At 41.0% G+C, this 9,525-nt stretch overlaps 1 long non-coding RNA gene across 1 annotated transcript; it reads right to left on the bottom strand.

Annotated features, from left to right (window-relative positions):
* Positions 1 to 7,142: 7,142 nt before the first annotated feature.
* On the bottom strand, positions 7,143 to 8,356 carry LOC311042339. Its single transcript, XR_014600493.1, has 3 exons — positions 8,155 to 8,356; positions 7,739 to 7,999; positions 7,143 to 7,240 (listed from the first exon to the last, which is right to left on the bottom strand). It is a non-coding gene; the product is annotated as an uncharacterized lncRNA (long non-coding RNA).
* Positions 8,357 to 9,525: the final 1,169 nt, after the last annotated feature.

Raw genomic sequence — 9,525 nt, 5'->3', positions numbered from 1 at the left:
TCGTTTCGGTAGTGACAAACTTTCGTTTCGGTAGTGACACAATGGTGAAAAGAAAAGTCACTACAAAGTACAGTAGGTCCATCTGTAGCAGCACCTCAGAGTTGTTTTCTCCCAGTGAGTTCCTGGTCTGACAGAAGTACAGTCCAGTGTGGGAGGACTGCAGAGAGGTCAGAACCAGCATCTGTCCTGATCCTACCTGGACCAGGGAGCTGGAACCAGGAGGCCCAGTCCTCTTGTACCAGGTGTAGTTGTGTACTGGTGGGTTAGCATCACTGTGCTGCAGGTCAAGTTCACATTTCTGCCCTCTGCCAGACTGTCTGGTGGACTGACCTCCACCAACACACTCACTGGTGCATCTTTATAATCACATCAAAAAGACAAATAACATTTAATCATAAACTGTATTACACATTATACAGTACAGTATACTCACATTAGACTATGAGTGTGGATTAAATTGCAAACATTTTGTTATTTAACTTACAGAGGACGTTGATGAAATGAGGTGGTGACATTTGGGATCCATTTTTGTTTGTCACCTGACAGGTGTACTGTCCAGAATCTGTGGAAGTCACATTCTCCTTTACCAGGAGAGGGCCAGTGGAGACAGCGTTTCCTCTGTCTCTGTACCAGATGTAACTGTCTGCTGGTGGGTTGACATGACTGCTGCAGGTCAGAGTCACTTTGCTGCCCTCAATAACTTCTGCGGGTGGATCCATCGATACTGAGGGTATTTCTGGAGGGTCTATGGACAGATAAGGAATCATACACTCAAATAACAGTACAATATTACCTGAGTGTACAGGAATAGACCACAGTATTTCTCGCTAGGGGTGACAATAACAATAGTTAATACTTTGAATGATGTGGTGTTTAACATTACACCAGCTTTGTTAAAAAAGAATACAACACTGGACACTTCACAGTAGGCTATTACAATACTGTTCTGATCAGATCAGAACTGATTGCACTGCCTGCATGCACCAAAACTAACTAAACAAAATTTCCTTTCCTAAAACCACTTTTCTTTGACCACTACGGAAATATCATGATGTCAAGGAAAGTTGTGAAGGAGAATTAATGACGGAACCAGGAACGCATAACGCATGAAATCATTTCCTTGTATTTTTCTCTCTCTGGTCATGCATGTTAGCCCCCCCCCCCCCCCTTGTTTCAACTGGATATTGTGTGCTGTACACAATAAAATAAAATAGAATAAGAATTAATGAATAAATAAATGAATGAATAATAGTTTCTTTCTTTGCTCCAACAAAGCTTCTTGGGTTCTGGAGCGCACGAGACAACAAGGTAACAGACCGGCTTTACCTTCTATACCAGGGGTCTTCAACGGGGGGTCCGGGACCCCTAGTGGGTCCTCAGAGTTACTAGAGGGGGGCCTCCAAATATTTGTGTGATAGGGAACTCTTTTATTTTGCATTAACTATTTGAACCCTAGCATCTCTATTCGGAGGGGGACATTAGCCAAAATAGCAGATCTACAAGCACACAACGCCTCGCGTTGCGCTGCGAGGCGTTGTGTGTTGGACCTATGGGGTGGGTGCTCCACAAGTGTGGAGAGGACATTGCTTTCTTTTAAAGTCTCTTTTACATTTTTAGAACTTTTTATCTTTTATTATAGAATTGAAGTACTTTGCTAGGTGTTTTAATTGTGGTGTTTATTTATGTATTGTCTTGTTGAATGTATGCATTGACCTGAGCAAAACAATTTTCCCTTGTGGACAATAAAGACATCTAATCTATTGCAAACATTTTGTTATTTAACTTACAGAGGACGTTGATGAAATGAGGTGGTGACATTTGGGATCCATTTTTGTTTGTCACCTGACAGGTGTACTGTCCAGAATCTGTGGAAGTCACATTCTCCTTTACCAGGAGAGGGCCAGTGGAGACAGCGTTTCCTCTGTCTCTGTACCAGATGTAACTGTCTGCTGGTGGGTTGACATGACTGCTGCAGGTCAGAGTCACTTTGCTGCCCTCAATAACTTCTGCGGGTGGATCCATCGATACTGAGGGTATTTCTGGAGGGTCTATGGACAGATAAGGAATCATACACTCAAATAACAGTACAATATTACCTGAGTGTACAGGAATAGACCACAGTATTTCTCGCTAGGGGTGACAATAACAATAGTTAATACTTTGAATGATGTGGTGTTTAACATTACACCAGCTTTGTTAAAAAAGAATACAACACTGGACACTTCACAGTAGGCTATTACAATACTGTTCTGATCAGATCAGAACTGATTGCACTGCCTGCATGCACCAAAACTAACTAAACAAAATTTCCTTTCCTAAAACCACTTTTCTTTGACCACTACGGAAATATCATGATGTCAAGGAAAGTTGTGAAGGAGAATTAATGACGGAACCAGGAACGCATAACGCATGAAATCATTTCCTTGTATTTTTCTCTCTCTGGTCATGCATGTTAGCCCCCCCCCCCCCCCCCCCTTGTTTCAACTGGATATTGTGTGCTGTACACAATAAAATAAAATAGAATAAGAATTAATGAATAAATAAATGAATGAATAATAGTTTCTTTCTTTGCTCCAACAAAGCTTCTTGGGTTCTGGAGCGCACGAGACAACAAGGTAACAGACCGGCTTTACCTTCTATACCAGGGGTCTTCAACGGGGGGTCCGGGACCCCTAGTGGGTCCTCAGAGTTACTAGAGGGGGGCCTCCAAATATTTGTGTGATAGGGAACTCTTTTATTTTGCATTAACTATTTGAACCCTAGCATCTCTATTCGGAGGGGGACATTAGCCAAAATAGCAGATCTACAAGCACACAACGCCTCGCGTTGCGCTGCGAGGCGTTGTGTGTTGGACCTATGGGGTGGGTGCTCCACAAGTGTGGAGAGGACATTGCTTTCTTTTAAAGTCTCTTTTACATTTTTAGAACTTTTTATCTTTTATTATAGAATTGAAGTACTTTGCTAGGTGTTTTAATTGTGGTGTTTATTTATGTATTGTCTTGTTGAATGTATGCATTGACCTGAGCAAAACAATTTTCCCTTGTGGACAATAAAGACATCTAATCTATTGCAAACATTTTGTTATTTAACTTACAGAGGACGTTGATGAAATGAGGTGGTGACATTTGGGATCCATTTTTGTTTGTCACCTGACAGGTGTACTGTCCAGAATCTGTGGAAGTCACATTCTCCTTTACCAGGAGAGGGCCAGTGGAGACAGCGTTTCCTCTGTCTCTGTACCAGATGTAACTGTCTGCTGGTGGGTTGACATGACTGCTGCAGGTCAGAGTCACTTTGCTGCCCTCAATAACTTCTGCGGGTGGATCCATCGATACTGAGGGTATTTCTGGAGGGTCTATGGACAGATAAGGAATCATACACTCAAATAACAGTACAATATTACCTGAGTGTACAGGAATAGACCACAGTATTTCTCGCTAGGGGTGACAATAACAATAGTTAATACTTTGAATGATGTGGTGTTTAACATTACACCAGCTTTGTTAAAAAAGAATACAACACTGGACACTTCACAGTAGGCTATTACAATACTGTTCTGATCAGATCAGAACTGATTGCACTGCCTGCATGCACCAAAACTAACTAAACAAAATTTCCTTTCCTAAAACCACTTTTCTTTGACCACTACGGAAATATCATGATGTCAAGGAAAGTTGTGAAGGAGAATTAATGACGGAACCAGGAACGCATAACGCATGAAATCATTTCCTTGTATTTTTCTCTCTCTGGTCATGCATGTTAGCCCCCCCCCCCCCCCCTTGTTTCAACTGGATATTGTGTGCTGTACACAATAAAATAAAATAGAATAAGAATTAATGAATAAATAAATGAATGAATAATAGTTTCTTTCTTTGCTCCAACAAAGCTTCTTGGGTTCTGGAGCGCACGAGACAACAAGGTAACAGACCGGCTTTACCTTCTATACCAGGGGTCTTCAACGGGGGGTCCGGGACCCCTAGTGGGTCCTCAGAGTTACTAGAGGGGGGCCTCCAAATATTTGTGTGATAGGGAACTCTTTTATTTTGCATTAACTATTTGAACCCTAGCATCTCTATTCGGAGGGGGACATTAGCCAAAATAGCAGATCTACAAGCACACAACGCCTCGCGTTGCGCTGCGAGGCGTTGTGTGTTGGACCTATGGGGTGGGTGCTCCACAAGTGTGGAGAGGACATTGCTTTCTTTTAAAGTCTCTTTTACATTTTTAGAACTTTTTATCTTTTATTATAGAATTGAAGTACTTTGCTAGGTGTTTTAATTGTGGTGTTTATTTATGTATTGTCTTGTTGAATGTATGCATTGACCTGAGCAAAACAATTTTCCCTTGTGGACAATAAAGACATCTAATCTATTGCAAACATTTTGTTATTTAACTTACAGAGGACGTTGATGAAATGAGGTGGTGACATTTGGGATCCATTTTTGTTTGTCACCTGACAGGTGTACTGTCCAGAATCTGTGGAAGTCACATTCTCCTTTACCAGGAGAGGGCCAGTGGAGACAGCGTTTCCTCTGTCTCTGTACCAGATGTAACTGTCTGCTGGTGGGTTGACATGACTGCTGCAGGTCAGAGTCACTTTGCTGCCCTCAATAACTTCTGCGGGTGGATCCATCGATACTGAGGGTATTTCTGGAGGGTCTATGGACAGATAAGGAATCATACACTCAAATAACAGTACAATATTACCTGAGTGTACAGGAATAGACCACAGTATTTCTCGCTAGGGGTGACAATAACAATAGTTAATACTTTGAATGATGTGGTGTTTAACATTACACCAGCTTTGTTAAAAAAGAATACAACACTGGACACTTCACAGTAGGCTATTACAATACTGTTCTGATCAGATCAGAACTGATTGCACTGCCTGCATGCACCAAAACTAACTAAACAAAATTTCCTTTCCTAAAACCACTTTTCTTTGACCACTACGGAAATATCATGATGTCAAGGAAAGTTGTGAAGGAGAATTAATGACGGAACCAGGAACGCATAACGCATGAAATCATTTCCTTGTATTTTTCTCTCTCTGGTCATGCATGTTAGCCCCCCCCCCCCCCCCCCTTGTTTCAACTGGATATTGTGTGCTGTACACAATAAAATAAAATAGAATAAGAATTAATGAATAAATAAATGAATGAATAATAGTTTCTTTCTTTGCTCCAACAAAGCTTCTTGGGTTCTGGAGCGCACGAGACAACAAGGTAACAGACCGGCTTTACCTTCTATACCAGGGGTCTTCAACGGGGGGTCCGGGACCCCTAGTGGGTCCTCAGAGTTACTAGAGGGGGGCCTCCAAATATTTGTGTGATAGGGAACTCTTTTATTTTGCATTAACTATTTGAACCCTAGCATCTCTATTCGGAGGGGGACATTAGCCAAAATAGCAGATCTACAAGCACACAACGCCTCGCGTTGCGCTGCGAGGCGTTGTGTGTTGGACCTATGGGGTGGGTGCTCCACAAGTGTGGAGAGGACATTGCTTTCTTTTAAAGTCTCTTTTACATTTTTAGAACTTTTTATCTTTTATTATAGAATTGAAGTACTTTGCTAGGTGTTTTAATTGTGGTGTTTATTTATGTATTGTCTTGTTGAATGTATGCATTGACCTGAGCAAAACAATTTTCCCTTGTGGACAATAAAGACATCTAATCTATTGCAAACATTTTGTTATTTAACTTACAGAGGACGTTGATGAAATGAGGTGGTGACATTTGGGATCCATTTTTGTTTGTCACCTGACAGGTGTACTGTCCAGAATCTGTGGAAGTCACATTCTCCTTTACCAGGAGAGGGCCAGTGGAGACAGCGTTTCCTCTGTCTCTGTACCAGATGTAACTGTCTGCTGGTGGGTTGACATGACTGCTGCAGGTCAGAGTCACTTTGCTGCCCTCAATAACTTCTGCGGGTGGATCCATCGATACTGAGGGTATTTCTGGAGGGTCTATGGACAGATAAGGAATCATACACTCAAATAACAGTACAATATTACCTGAGTGTACAGGAATAGACCACAGTATTTCTCGCTAGGGGTGACAATAACAATAGTTAATACTTTGAATGATGTGGTGTTTAACATTACACCAGCTTTGTTAAAAAAGAATACAACACTGGACACTTCACAGTAGGCTATTACAATACTGTTCTGATCAGATCAGAACTGATTGCACTGCCTGCATGCACCAAAACTAACTAAACAAAATTTCCTTTCCTAAAACCACTTTTCTTTGACCACTACGGAAATATCATGATGTCAAGGAAAGTTGTGAAGGAGAATTAATGACGGAACCAGGAACGCATAACGCATGAAATCATTTCCTTGTATTTTTCTCTCTCTGGTCATGCATGTTAGCCCCCCCCCCTAGTATCTGCCATTGTCACTGGGTTGGATGTTAGAGATGGTCTTAAATGGTAAATGGTGCATTTATATAGCGCTTCTATCCGAAGCGCTTTACATTGATTGTGCCATTTAACCCATTCACACACACATTCATACACCGATGGCGGAGGAAACCATGCAAGGCACCAACCTGCTCATCGGGAGCAATTAGGGGTTCAGCGTCTTGCTCAAGGACACTTCGACACTAACTCAAGGGGAGCGCCCCAGCCCGGGATCGAACTGGGAACCTTGCGGTTTTCCAGTTCACTCTACCCGGCCACTCTACCCCTGAGCCACTGCCGCCCCACGTCTTCTATTCCCCTGTGCCACTGCAGTGTTGTCTTTGATAATGATGTAGCTCTGGATTGTTGGATTTGACTTACTGACAAAATGACATTCTTGGGACCATCTGTTGGAGAAACGTTTATGTCACTTTAAAAGCCCTCTTTATCATTTATCAATAATTGAGAAATCTGACAAAAACACAGTAAACCCCCTTGAAAAATAAACATGCTGTTGTTTTGCTGTCTGTAATATCTGAAAATCCAAACACTTAGATCACTTACACTGAACATCTAGAGAGTGTGGTGATGATCTCTGGGATCCACATTTGTTTGTCACCAGACAGGTGTACTGTCCAGAGTCTGCAGTAGACACATTCCTCTTTACCAGCTGAGGACCAGTAGAGATAAAGTTGAGATAATCGCCTCCTGTGTCTCTATACCAGGCGTAGCTGCGTACGTACTGGTGGGTTGGCATCACAGCTGCAGGTCAGAGTCACTGTGCTGCCCTCAATAACTTCTGGTGGATCCATTTTTACTGAGAGTATTTCTGGAGGGTCTATGGACGGATAAGGAATGATACACTCAAATAACAGTACAATATTACCTGAGTTTACAGGAATAGACCACAGTATTTTTCACTAGGGGTGACAATAACAATTGTAAATACTTTGAATAATGTGGTGTTTAACACTACACCAGCTATGGTCAAAAATAATAAAACACTGGACACTTCACAGTAGGCTATTGCAATACTGTTCTGATCAGAACTGACTGCACTGCCTGCACCAAAAAACAAAAAAAACCTAAACATAAAACGTCCTATTTCCTTTCCTAAAACCACTTTTCCTTGACCACTATGGAAAATATCATGAGGTCAAAGACAGATTTAAAGGAGACACAACAAATCAGGAATGCATCTCTAAACGCATTATATCATTTCCTCCTCTTTCTCTCTCTCTGGTCATGCATGTTAACCCACCCGTGCCACGTACATGCCTGCACGCGCACACAAAGTTATCTGGAACATTTGATTTTTGGTAAATTAAGCGCTCACAGTGAACATCAACAGTGACTCCAGGTGAATTGCCTGAGGCAATTTTGTTCTTTGCCTGACAGTAGTATCTGCCATTGTCACTGGGTTGGATGTTAGAGATGGTCTTTATGTTCCCCTGTGCCACTGCAGTGTTGTCTTTGATAATGATGTAGCTCTGGATTGTTGGATTTGAACCACTGCTGCTGCAGGTGAAAGTGACTGAACTTCCTTTGACAACATCTCCAGGTGGACTTACTGACAAAATGACATTCTTGGGACCATCTGTTGGAGAAACGTTTATGTCACGTTAAAAGCCCTCTTTATCAATATTGATAAATCTGACAAAAACACAGTAAACCCCCTTGAAAAATAAATAATCTGTTGTTTTGCTGTCTGTATTACAGTATCTGAAAATCCAAACACTTTAGATCACTTACACTGAACATCTAGAGAGTGTGGTGATGATCTCTGGGATCCACGTTTGTTTGTCACCTGACAGGTGTACTGTCCAGAGTCTGTAGGAGACACATTCCTCTTTTCCAGGAGAGGACCAGTGGTGATAGATCTACTTCCACTGTCTTTGTACCAGGTGTAACTGTTTACTGGTGGGTTAGCTTCACTGCTGCAGGTCAGAGTCACTTTTCTGCCCTCAATAACATCTCCTGGTGGATTCACTGATATTGACGGCCTCGCTGTAAGGTCAAGAAATGCACATAAACAGCCATTAGTTATTCATAATATAGTTTTGTTTTACATTATATTCTTTATGTTTTCTGATTATATTATTTCCCTATTGTATTCTACTTATTGTTATTTGTCTCATAATTACTTACAGTAACTGTAGAAAGCAGGGCTTATAGGAATAGTTCACCTAAAAATAACTTTTTTTCTATCAATTACACACCCCATGAAGCCTTGAATAAATGGAGATCAAATTATTGGCTTAGGAATGCAACAAAAACAAAAACATCGGCATAAATTCAAGGCTTCATGGGGTTGACAGAAAATAAGTAATGTTTTGGGTGAACAATTCCTTTAAGCGGTTAATGGTTAATATATGTTTTGTAATAATCCTATATTAAAATTGGCTAATGGGATGGCCAGCTGGCGGGCGGGCGGGCGGGCGGGCGGGCAGTGTGAGGGCCTCAAAGTAGCCCGAAGTAATCTACCTCTAGTAATCTAAAGCTGCAAAGTAACTATTAACTAAAGCTGTCAAATAATTGTAGTGGTGTGAAATGTACAATATTTAGCTCTGAGATGTAGTGGAGTAGAAGTATAACATATACAAAATGGAAGTAAGTAAAAGTAATTAAAAAAAGTACAGTAATTGAGTAAATGTACCAAGTTACTTTCCATCACTGCCCATTTCAAACTCTCCTTACCAGGTACCAGGATCAGAATGTCCAGGATCACACTGATTAGAAGCCACATGGTGTCCTGAGGTATCAGCATGAAGTAACTGCAATGCAAGACACAGACTTCACAACTAACAAATGGACTATACTCTGTTCTGCAATATGATGTGAATACAGAATACGGGTATACTGACTTACAGAGTGTCACCAATACTAACGTTATATTTTAATATTTAAATTGTGATATAAAATCATGTGGTTCCATCAAAAGTTTAACATTTTGTATTTGTACCACTTCTTCACTAGCATCTCTGAATGATTTGAATTGTAAATTAAAGATGAATGTGACCTCATGCGATGTTGTCAAACATGTATCAGTATAAGATACAATCCTGTCAATCAATGTATTTAAATCCTCATTGTTACTAAATTACAGTGAGGTAATCCAGTTTT

Source organism: Gymnoscopelus microlampas, assembly GCF_963454915.1.
Source record: "Gymnoscopelus microlampas genome assembly, chromosome: 3".
Classification (NCBI taxonomy): domain Eukaryota; kingdom Metazoa; phylum Chordata; class Actinopteri; order Myctophiformes; family Myctophidae; genus Gymnoscopelus; species Gymnoscopelus microlampas.
Note: the sequence above shows the minus strand (reverse complement) of the source record. Positions and strands in the feature narration are given on the sequence as shown.